At 40.0% G+C, this 10,342-nt stretch overlaps 1 pseudogene; it reads left to right on the plus strand.

Annotated features, from left to right (window-relative positions):
* The first annotated feature begins 735 nt into the window (after nt 1–735).
* LOC100714774 (olfactory receptor 4D5-like) lies at nt 736–1,681 on the plus strand (annotated as a pseudogene).
* The last annotated feature ends 8,661 nt before the right edge of the window (nt 1,682–10,342 follow it).

The following is a 10,342-nucleotide window of genomic DNA, read 5'->3' on the forward strand; positions in this document are numbered from 1 at the left end:
TCCTCCTTTGAGACACACTCCACTTTCTCCATGGCCCTGCCATAGAGCAGCATCTCCTTTATGAGAGACTGGTGCCATGCTGTCCTGCCTTGGAGCCAATCTATTTAAGACTAAAACTTCGACAAAGTATGCGCCAAAATAAACTTCTCCTCCTTTAATTTATGGGTATCAGGTATTTTGACCCAGTGAAAAAGAAAATAACTAAGACAAGGAGTGTTATGGAACTTGCTGTGTATTGTTTTATCCCATGGAAAATATATCTAAGTGTTAGGTGTGGAAGCTCATCAGGTTTTCTAAATCAAAACCACATGTTGGATAAAATATTAAAATCAGGAGATGCTGGGATATTATGTTTAATTTTGTATCACAGATGAGGAAAATGAGTCTTAGAGAACTTCAGGGAATTATTGCAGCTAGTTAGTGGCAGAATTGAAATTCATTTTCAACTTACCAATATTTTCTTTATATGTTAGTTCTTGATAGCTGGTTATGTCTGATTTTCATAAATCTGAAATAGCTCTTCTATCCTGACTTTCATGTCTCAAGTGTTTATCACATCAGTGTATGACATTCACGTGCTTAGTCATTTGTAGAAATATTTGAAAACATTCTTGTATAGTAAATGAATATCCCCAGAATGGGGAGAAGAAATTATTTCTGATAGCTTTGCAAAAGACTTGCTAAATATTTCCAATTTCTTGCCAGGTTCATTTAGTAGGTCTTACCTAGTAGCTGATGAAGCCAGCAAATCATTCCCAGGTGACAGAACTTGTCCTACTGGGACTCTCTCAGGTATGGGAGCTTCTCTTGCTCTTCTTCATTGTCTTCTCAGCTGTGTGTCTCATAACAATAACTGGAAACCTTCTCACTGTGGTCATAGTGTCCTCTGATACACATCTGCACACAACCATGTACTTTCTGTTAGGCAATCTCTCTTTCTTGAACTTGTTCCCACTCTTGTGTCACTGCACCTAGGATGCTAGTTGAATTGCTCTCAGGTAATTGCACCATTTCCTTTGGCACCTGCCTGACTCAGCTTTTCTTCTTTCACTTCATTGGAGGCATCAAGATCTTCCTGCTGACGGTCATGGCCTATAATCGACATGTTGCCATTTTTCAGCCCCTGCGCTACACATTCATCACGAATCAGACAGTCTGTGGGCTCTTCATGGTAGTGTCCTGGGTGGGCAGCTTCCTTCACTCCATTGTATAGGTTGCACTGACTATCTAGCTGCCCTTCTGTGGGCCTAACAAGCTGGACAACTTTTACTGTGATGTGCCCCAGCTCATCAGATTGGTGTGCACTGATACTTTCATCTTAGAGGTTCTGATGGTGTTGAACAATGGCCTGGTCACGCTGATGTGTTTTCTGGTGTTGCTGGGATCCTACACTGCACTGCTAGTGACGCTCTGAAGCAACTCACAGGAAGGTTGCAGCAAGGCTTTGTCCACTTGTGCCTCTCACATTGCTGTGGTGACCTTAATCTTTGTGCCTTGCATCTACATTTATGCAAGGCCTTTTTGGACATTTCCTATGGAGAAGGTAGTCTCTGTGCTGTACACAATGATCACTCCAGTGCTGAATCCTGCCATTTATACCCTGAGAAACAAAGAAGTGATCATGGCCATGAAGAAGTTGTGGAAGAGGCAGAAGGATTTAATTGGTCTCCCAAAGCACTGATGCCAGGTTAGCAGAGAATCTATGGAGTGCTTCACCATTCCAGTATGCATGAGAAGGCCAACTTAGTAGATACAATTCCTTGTTCATTGCTTCTTTATTGTTTTGAGACATAGTCAATTTCTGGCAACCTGTGATTTGGGTCAGTCTAGAAGATGAGAGGACTATTCAAAATGACTCCCCAGTGTCTTCTAGAGGAAAAGCATCAAGTTTAGAAAAGAAGTACTATCTGCCTCAGAGAGGACTTTCCTAAATCAGTGTGATATTGGCCTCCTAAAAAAGTTCCAGCTACTGTAGCACCTAGGTGCTTGTCTCTTTTCTGGTGTCACTTCTTGGACACAGAGTATATTTGTAGAGGTCAAAATATTTTAAAATCTTTTAGAGATGGGAGATGAGGAGGTTAAAATAACTGTAGGGCCCTGAGTGCTCTTTTAGACTAGCTGAATGTTTGTCAAAGAAAAACAAAATTATTCTGGGCAAGTTTCTTTCTGATAGTTTCTTAATGGCATTTTTTTCTGCCATCATTATCATGGTTATCACCATTGCCATCACATCATCATCACCATCATCATCATTGTAATCATTATTATCATTGACATCATCATCAGGACTTGCATATTATTTGGTAAGAACTTATTATCTGTCAAGTACTGTATCAAGAAATTTACATTTACTACTGTAATGGAATAGTTATCTGCATTTCAAAAGATGGATCATTTACAAATTAGAGGCATTTAGTAACTTAAGACCACCAAGGTCTATGTAACTTTGAAGTTCAAGTTCCAGAAGGCTTATCCAAAACATCTGATATCTCTTTGAGAATTTATGTCAGTCAGACTTACATCATGGATAGACTTGGCATTTTAAATTGGGCTAAACCAAATGTGGTGGTGAAAAAATAAATTAGGTATCAGAATACAAGGAATTGAATCATGGAGAACTGAACATATGAAGAATGTGGAATTGGGAAGATGGGTTGGAGAACGAAAGGGGGATTTGCCTGATAGGACTGACATTCAGAAGATGGTAGGTGTGAATGGTTTTTTTTTTTCCTACATTTTGTTCAAAATCTCAGTGTTTTAAATTCAGTTGTCCTTTAGGCTAGCAGAGCCATAACTGACTGTTTTAATGAAATTTCACTCTCTGGTTCTTAAATACAGAATGGTATTAGAAAATTCATAACTACCTCGAGTTGCTTTGATTTAGTTTAAGAAGGATGGAAAAATGGCCAAGGTCCTTTCTCTCTATTCTTTCCTAACATCTTAATTCTACCATGATCTAACAAACCCGATTCAAATAAGATCAGTCATAATAAGACAGTGTAAGCAATACAGGGCTTCAGATTAAGTTAATAATAATCTAAGGATGGTTATCATAATATATCCTGCTATTTTTGGGATAGCTGTCTATACCCTAAAATCTAGTACAAGAAGGCAGACTGGAACAGAATATAACCAAACTAAACAGAGTGATGAGAACAATGTGAGTTTTAAATTATGTTACACTATTAAAAATGTCCCATGCCTTCCTTTTTTAGGTAATTTCTCCCCTTTTACTTTCAAAGGGGGCATTGTACACTTTGTATCCCACTAACTCCTTTAGTTTTTAGATTAGGGAGGCAACCCGCTATTTACCTATATGATTCTGACTCTTTTTACCCCTGATCTTGATCTTAAGTTGTATTCCTTTATCTAAAATAGCCACAAGGTTTTTTTTTCCTTATAGCTAAGTAGTTCTCCACTGCACAAAAGTGTCATGTATTTCCAACCTATCTGCAGCTACAGACAAGCTAACTCTATTTCTCTCTGATTTCCTGTCACATAGAGTAAGTATTATTTTCTCATCTTTGACTTTCAGTCCATACACCCTTTTTCTGGTTGATTATATTTCCTATACAGAGCATCTCGATGGACCCTATCTCCTGATCTTCTCTGCCTGTGTTTCTTTTTTTCAGTGTATCAAGACCATCTATGTGAGAGATAATAGTCAAACTTCTTTGCCTCATCTCTGCCATGCTATTTTTCTGCCATTTTCTTCTTTTCTACTTCATTTCACCATCAACTCCATTCAGTGAGGTCTCTCTGCCATTGTTTCTGAAACCCTGTTTTTTTTTCTCTCTCCTTAGAATGTCTTTCAGTATTTTTTGTAGGGTTGAATTGGTGGTCACGAACTCCTCCAGTTCCTCTATGTCATGGAAGCATCTTGTTTCTCTGTTAATTTTGAGAGATATTTTGGCAGCCTCAATCTGGGTTGGAGGTTATTTTCTTTCAGGGCTTGGAAGACTTTGCTCCAAGCTTTTCTTGATTTGATGGTTTGTGTTAGAAGTCTGTCATGATTCTGATGGGTTTTCCTTTACAGGTGATCTGTTTCTTTTCTCTGACAGCTTTTAATATTCTGTTCTTGTGACGAATTTCTGGGATCTTGATTATTATATGTCTTGGTGTAGATCTGTTTTGGTTGTAGGTGGCTGGAGTTCTGTATGGCTCATATATCTGAGTATCATTTCCTTTTCCTATGCTTGATTATTTCCGTGAATAGCCTTTGTATATCATTTGTGTTTACTCCTGCTTCTTTACTCACATTTTTTATTCTTAAGTTATAGATCCTCGTGTCATCTTCTAGCCTTTATACTGTTATTTCCTGGTTCTATGTTATTTTTAAGAGATCTATTGTGATCACATATTACAAACCTGACTTCAAGTTTTTTAAAAAAATTATTTAAAGTGAAAAAAAGCAAAACAAAAGGTAGTAATAATACAGAATTTCAAGAAAAGTTAACATGAAGAAATTACTAGTTGACAAATTACATATTGTCAGCTTAGAAATAGTTGTTCAAGTTACAAAATTAAAGCACACAAACTGGACATTCAGACAGTGAGACTGCAAACAGTTCTGCTCAATGACCCAACAAAAACTTAGTAATATGGTCATCTATCTTACACAGTTAAACATACATTCAGTTATATCCTTTAGAGCACTTTTTCTTCCCTCTCTTTTTCATAATGGCAGTTACACATTTTGGGTTTTATTACTCCCACATTTCTTATTACATTTTACAATAGAGACACAAGTAATATTTATAAATATGATTCTTATTTATTTCACTTATGAAGATAGTATCAAGTTGCCTCCATTTGCCTATGAAGGCCTCAAGATCATCTTTTATATAGCTGAGTAATATTCCATTGTAGAAAAATGCCACATCATTTTCATCCACTCTGGGGTTGATGGGAATTTTGGTTTTTTCAAAGATTTAGCAATGAACATGGGTGCATGTGTGTCATGGTTTATGTCTGTGTCCCCCAGGCCTCATTAGTTTGCATTGTGCATTTGTAACTGGTTCATTGTCTAGTTCTTGGATTGATGATGCCAGTGCTACACCCATATAGGGGTGGAGCCAGGATGTGATGTAATGGCAGGAAGAAGGTGTGTTTTGCTCTTTGCCGGTTCCACCTTGCTGTTTGCAGCCGCCATGAATGGTGGCCCAGCCATGCCCGTCTGCCTGGGAGCCAACTGAGTGTGGACTGAAACCTCCAAAAACTGTAAGAAATAAACCTTCCCTTTCCCAACTTAGGCATCAGGTATTTTGTCTCAGTGACGAGTAAAAAGTAACCAAGACAGAATTTGGTACTGAGGAGTGGGGCCATTTGCTGTGACTATACCTGGCCATGATTTTCAAGAGGCTTTGGAAATGGCTTGTGGGCAGAGTTTGGAAAGGTTCAGACATGTCACCTGGATGCATAGTGCTGGAGCAGTTTAGGCTGTTCTCTAGAAGTGATTCTGGTCAGAGCTCAAGGGACCAGAGACTGATAGAAAGCCTGAATGTAAAGACCAGGCTTTGGAGATTTCTGCTGGGAAGGACTGCATTGGTCGTTGGACTCTACATGATGTGTGTTATGACTTGGCAAAAAGTTTGTCTGCATTTTTCTGCTGGCCAGAGACTTTGCCTGAGACTGACACAAAGGGCAATGGACTGATTAATCTTGAAAAAGAAATTAAAAAGCAAACAAACATTGAGGCTGTGGCATGGCTATTGTTGGGGGCTTTCAGCCAGCTATATGCAATTCAAGAGATAATAGCCCAGCAGGATAATTTGCAATACTGTGAGTTTGACCAGAAGGAAAATTCCAGGAAAGCTGTGGATTATAAAGGCAGAGTTGAGATTTTGATTCCTGAGGAGAAACAGAGATAGAAAAGATGGCCCCGGGGCATCCCAGGAAGTGGGTCTGCACCCTGTGCAGCCTCACCACAAAAAGATGAAAGAATTTGTTTATGGGAGAAGGCTGCAGAGTGCCATGTTCCAGAATGGCAACAAAGGCCACATGATGTTCCACAGTGGCAACAGAGGCCACATGAGGTTCCAGAATGGTGGCAACACAGAGAAGGTTTTTGTTGTACTCTAAGAAGATAGCTTCATTATTTTGTGTATTATAGCAAACCTGCAACGTGGCTTACTAAATGTGTTATTTTTAAATCCTTTTTCCCTAACTGATATGTTAGGTGACCTAATTGATATGTAAAGATTTGCTAGAATCTCACCTAATTGATATGTTAACCATTGTTGCCCTCTACAAACTACAGAAGTTGTTCTAAAACAAGCTAACAAGGGTTGTTAATCACTGTTAGGTGCCTCTATTCTCCACTAAAGAGCTGAAGAAAACTAGGATGGCCCACTAATTTGCATTTGTTTGAAATAACTTGCTTGTGTGCAGAGAGATTTGCATATGAGTAACCCTTTACCTGGCCTTGACACATAACCACTATTTTCTGTTCTGTATGGTGCCTTATTGCCTCCCTCTCCCCTCACCTATCTATCTAGGCCATAAAGAATTTGGGTTTCTGGTGACCTCTTCCCAACCCAGTGATGATCTGTCATAAAATGAGCCTGCCCCAATTTTAAGAACTGTTTAGCTTCAAAGAAATTACCGGGAAATACTATGGCCCAAACCCCAATCGGTGCTTTCCTTTTGTTCTGTATGTATCAAATGAGTTAGATATCAGATCTTTGTAAAACTTAAGTTTCAGCTTCTTGTAACTCTTGACCCCTTCGCACCCACTAGCGAAAACGAGCTGTCCTGGGATAATTAACTCCCCACTTTCTTCTCCAAATATTGCTGCAGATGTGTCACTCTGAGATAATGTCAGTCTGTAGGATGAGAGTAATTTGAGAAACACCAGGAACTCCCAAGATTGTCAGAGCTAAGTGGACAGAAATACATTTTCCAAACTTGGGTCAACAAGTTTGATGGCTCTGCAGGTTTCTTTGCCCCCCCCCCCCCTGCTTTTCATCCAGCCTCTTTTTAAAGTCCTCCCTTCAGTCTCTGGGATACAGTCTCCAAATTGGCTCCCAGAGACTTGTCACCAGGCCTGGAAATAAAGCGTTTGCTACCTAAATTTTCAGTCTCTTGCTTCCTTGAAATTTGTACTGGGGCCCAAGTTATAACAGTTTTCATCACAATCAGGCAATTGGCCACTACATCCAAGAGAAAAAAAAGCTTGGCTACTGCTTCAGGTAGCAGCAAACCTTGGTGGCATCCACAAGTTGCTGATTTTAGGTGCAAGGAAAATGCATGAATTCTGAGGGTTAGACGGCTTCCACCTCGATTGCAAAGGGCCTGGGGATGCCAAGCAGTGTGCCCCTGAGAGGGCTATTTGTGAAGATGTAAGTGTAAAGCCAGAGGTGCAGTGGAGACCCCAGAAGTCTGGAAAAGCCAGAAACGTGGGTGATCCAAGGAAAGTTGCAAAAAAGCTAGCAGAGATGATTTAAGAGAGAAGTTGCCTGAGCTGGTATCCCTGGAAGTGCCATGTGGGTGGAATCACCCAAGCCTTTTGGAGCTTGCAACCAGATTGCTTCAGATGCTGAGCATAAAACTTTAGGACTTAATGTTTGTCTTGCTGGATGTTGGCCTTGCTTTATTTCTGATGCTTTATATTCCCCTGTTTGTAACTTTTTGAATGGTAATGTTTATCTTGTGTCTTTGCATTTCAGAAATATTTAACCTTGTTTCTTTTGTACAGGGACTTACATTTAACAGTTTGCCATAGATCTTGGAGTAGACTTGGGACTTGGATTGCTCAGAACTGCTGAATCTTAGGACTTTGACAACTCTTGGAGGTGGACTAAATTTCTTTTGTATAAAAGATGTACATGAGTCCTGGGGGCCAGGGGTGGAATGTCATGGTTTATGTCTGTGTCCCCCAGGCCTCATGAGTTTGCATTTTGCATTTGTGATTGGTTCATTGTCTAGTGCTTGGATTGATGATGCCAGTGCTACACCCATGTAGGGGCGGAGCCAGGTGAGGTAATGCCATGAAGAAGGTGTGTCTTGCTCCTTGCCGGTTCCACCTTGCTGTTTGCAGCCACCATAAATGGTGGCCCAGCCATGCCCGCCTGCCTAGGAGCCAACTGAGTGTGGACTGAAACCTCCAAAAACTGTAAGAAATAAACCTTTCCTTTCCCAAATTGGGCATGAGGTATTTTGTCTCAGCGATGAGTAAAAAGTAACCAAGACAATGTGTATCACTGTGACATGACCTCCTTAGTTCTTTTGGGAAAATACTCCATGGGAGAATAGCTGGATTGAATGGAACTTCCAATCCTTTTCTTCTGAGAAATCTCCATAATGATTTCCATGGTGGCTGCAACAGTCTACACTCCTACCAACAGTGAAAAAGTGCTCTTTTTCCCTGCAGCCTCACCAACATTTGTTATCAGCTGAACTCTTGATGGCAGCCATTCTTTCTGGAGTGAGATGAAATCTCAATGCTGCTTTAATTTGCATTTCTTGAGTGACCAGTGATGGTGAACATTTCCTCATGTGTTTATTTGCTGCTTATATATCTTCATCTGAAATATGTGTGTTTATCTCAGATGTCCATTTTTGGAGTGGGTCTTTGAATTTGGGGGGCTTAATATTTTTCACTTCTTTATATGTTCTGGATCTAAGTCCTTTGTCTGAGGGATTGCTGACTAAAATTCTTTCCCCGTCTATGGATTTTATTTTCACTCTGTTGGTAATTTCTTTGGAAGTGCAGCAACTTTTCAATAATTTGAAATCCCAGTTATTGATTTTTTGAAGTGTTTCTCTGTGCAGTTTATGTTTTGTTCATGAATTCTCTGCCTACTCTTATGTCTCCAATACTTCTACCTACCTTGTCTTCTAGTAGATTTAGTATTTCTGTTTTAATATTTACATTTTTGATCCATTTGGATGTTAGTTTTGTGCATGGAGATATGCATGGATCTAGTTTCAGTCTTTGGTGTGTGGAGAACCAATTTTTACAACACCATTTATCAAAGAGGCTATCCTCCTTCCAATGAACATGTTTAGCAACTTTGTCAAATATCAGGTGGCTGAGTGTCTTTGTACTTATGTTTGTATCTTTTAATCTGTTCCATTGATGCCTTCAAGTTTTGATAGTCTATCTTTAGTTTCTTTCAAGCAGTTTTTTCAGCTTTCAATGGATTTTTTAACTTCCTGGTAATCTCTTTGAATCTGTTTCATATATTCTAGTTTTTAAAATATTCTTCATCGAAGGTTTCCCTCCTTTTTCTGTGCTTCTCCATTCTTCCATCTGTGTCTTCATGAGAGGTGCTTAACATTTCTTTGACTAATCTTATATCTTGCTTTACTTGTATTAATATTTCTGTTTTGAATTCTATAATGTCATGAAACTATTTGTTTTTGTCGGCTGATGTTGCTTTTGATACTGCAGGTGTGCTGCCCTCGATCTCTTTTGTGTTTACCTCTCCTGGGCCCATATTGTTTGGATTGGTGGTTGGAGACTTTTGTTTTTTTTCTCTTGTCATGTTTCTGGTTTCCTCCATACAAGTGTATAGTGGAGCTCCCAGGCCCTTTCTGTATTGGATATGATTACTCTGAAGAGTGCTGGCCAGGGATTGCTGCCCTCTCCAGTTTACTGTTGATCACTGAGGTACATGTGGAGTGGTGCAGGCTGGCCCCTCTCCCCTCTGAGTCAATCAACTACTGGGGTCTCCACCATGTTAGTGTGTTCCACATGGACAGAACTGTTTCAGGACAACTTCAGGGGCAACTTTGTGCCTGATTATTTGGTGCTGCACATAGGTGGAACCTATTCCAAGCCATTCCCAACAATGTGCTCCGTGCCAGGAGCATCCAACTGAAGCCACTATGGTTCCGGTTTCAGGCCTGTCCTGCCTGATTCCAAGATGTCACCCAGCCTGTCACCCCCTCCCTTGGGAGAGCCAAATTCTGAGCACTCACTGCATCCAGTGCAGCTCTCCATGCAAGCTCTGTTCTCCATTGTGATGTGTCCTTCTGTTGAGGTCCTCGGGCTCACCAACCCCTGACTTCAGTGTGACCACAAGTTGGTGGACTCCAGGGCATCTAGATCACTGTGGGACCAACCTCCCTGAGAGCTTGTCTTGGTCCAGCCTTCCGTCCATGTTTTTCTTTTCATTTTTTTCTTTTTCTTTTTCCTTAGTTTCTTTCTGGGTCATGAGAATCCCTCTCCTTTTGTTTGGTCTTCTCCAAGGTGTTAAATTCTAGTGCCTGAGATTTTTCTCTCAGAGAAGCTCTTTACCTTGCTACTTATTGATCTTGAATCTTCCCATAATCTCTGTTTTTATTTTTAAAAATTAAGTTTATTGATACATTTTAGGTATACATAATGATCACATTC

Source organism: Cavia porcellus, unplaced genomic scaffold (assembly GCF_034190915.1).
Source record: "Cavia porcellus strain 051 isolate PalLab524CR breed Dunkin Hartley unplaced genomic scaffold, mCavPor4.1 scaffold_9, whole genome shotgun sequence".
NCBI classification, from domain to species: Eukaryota; Metazoa; Chordata; class Mammalia; order Rodentia; family Caviidae; genus Cavia; species Cavia porcellus.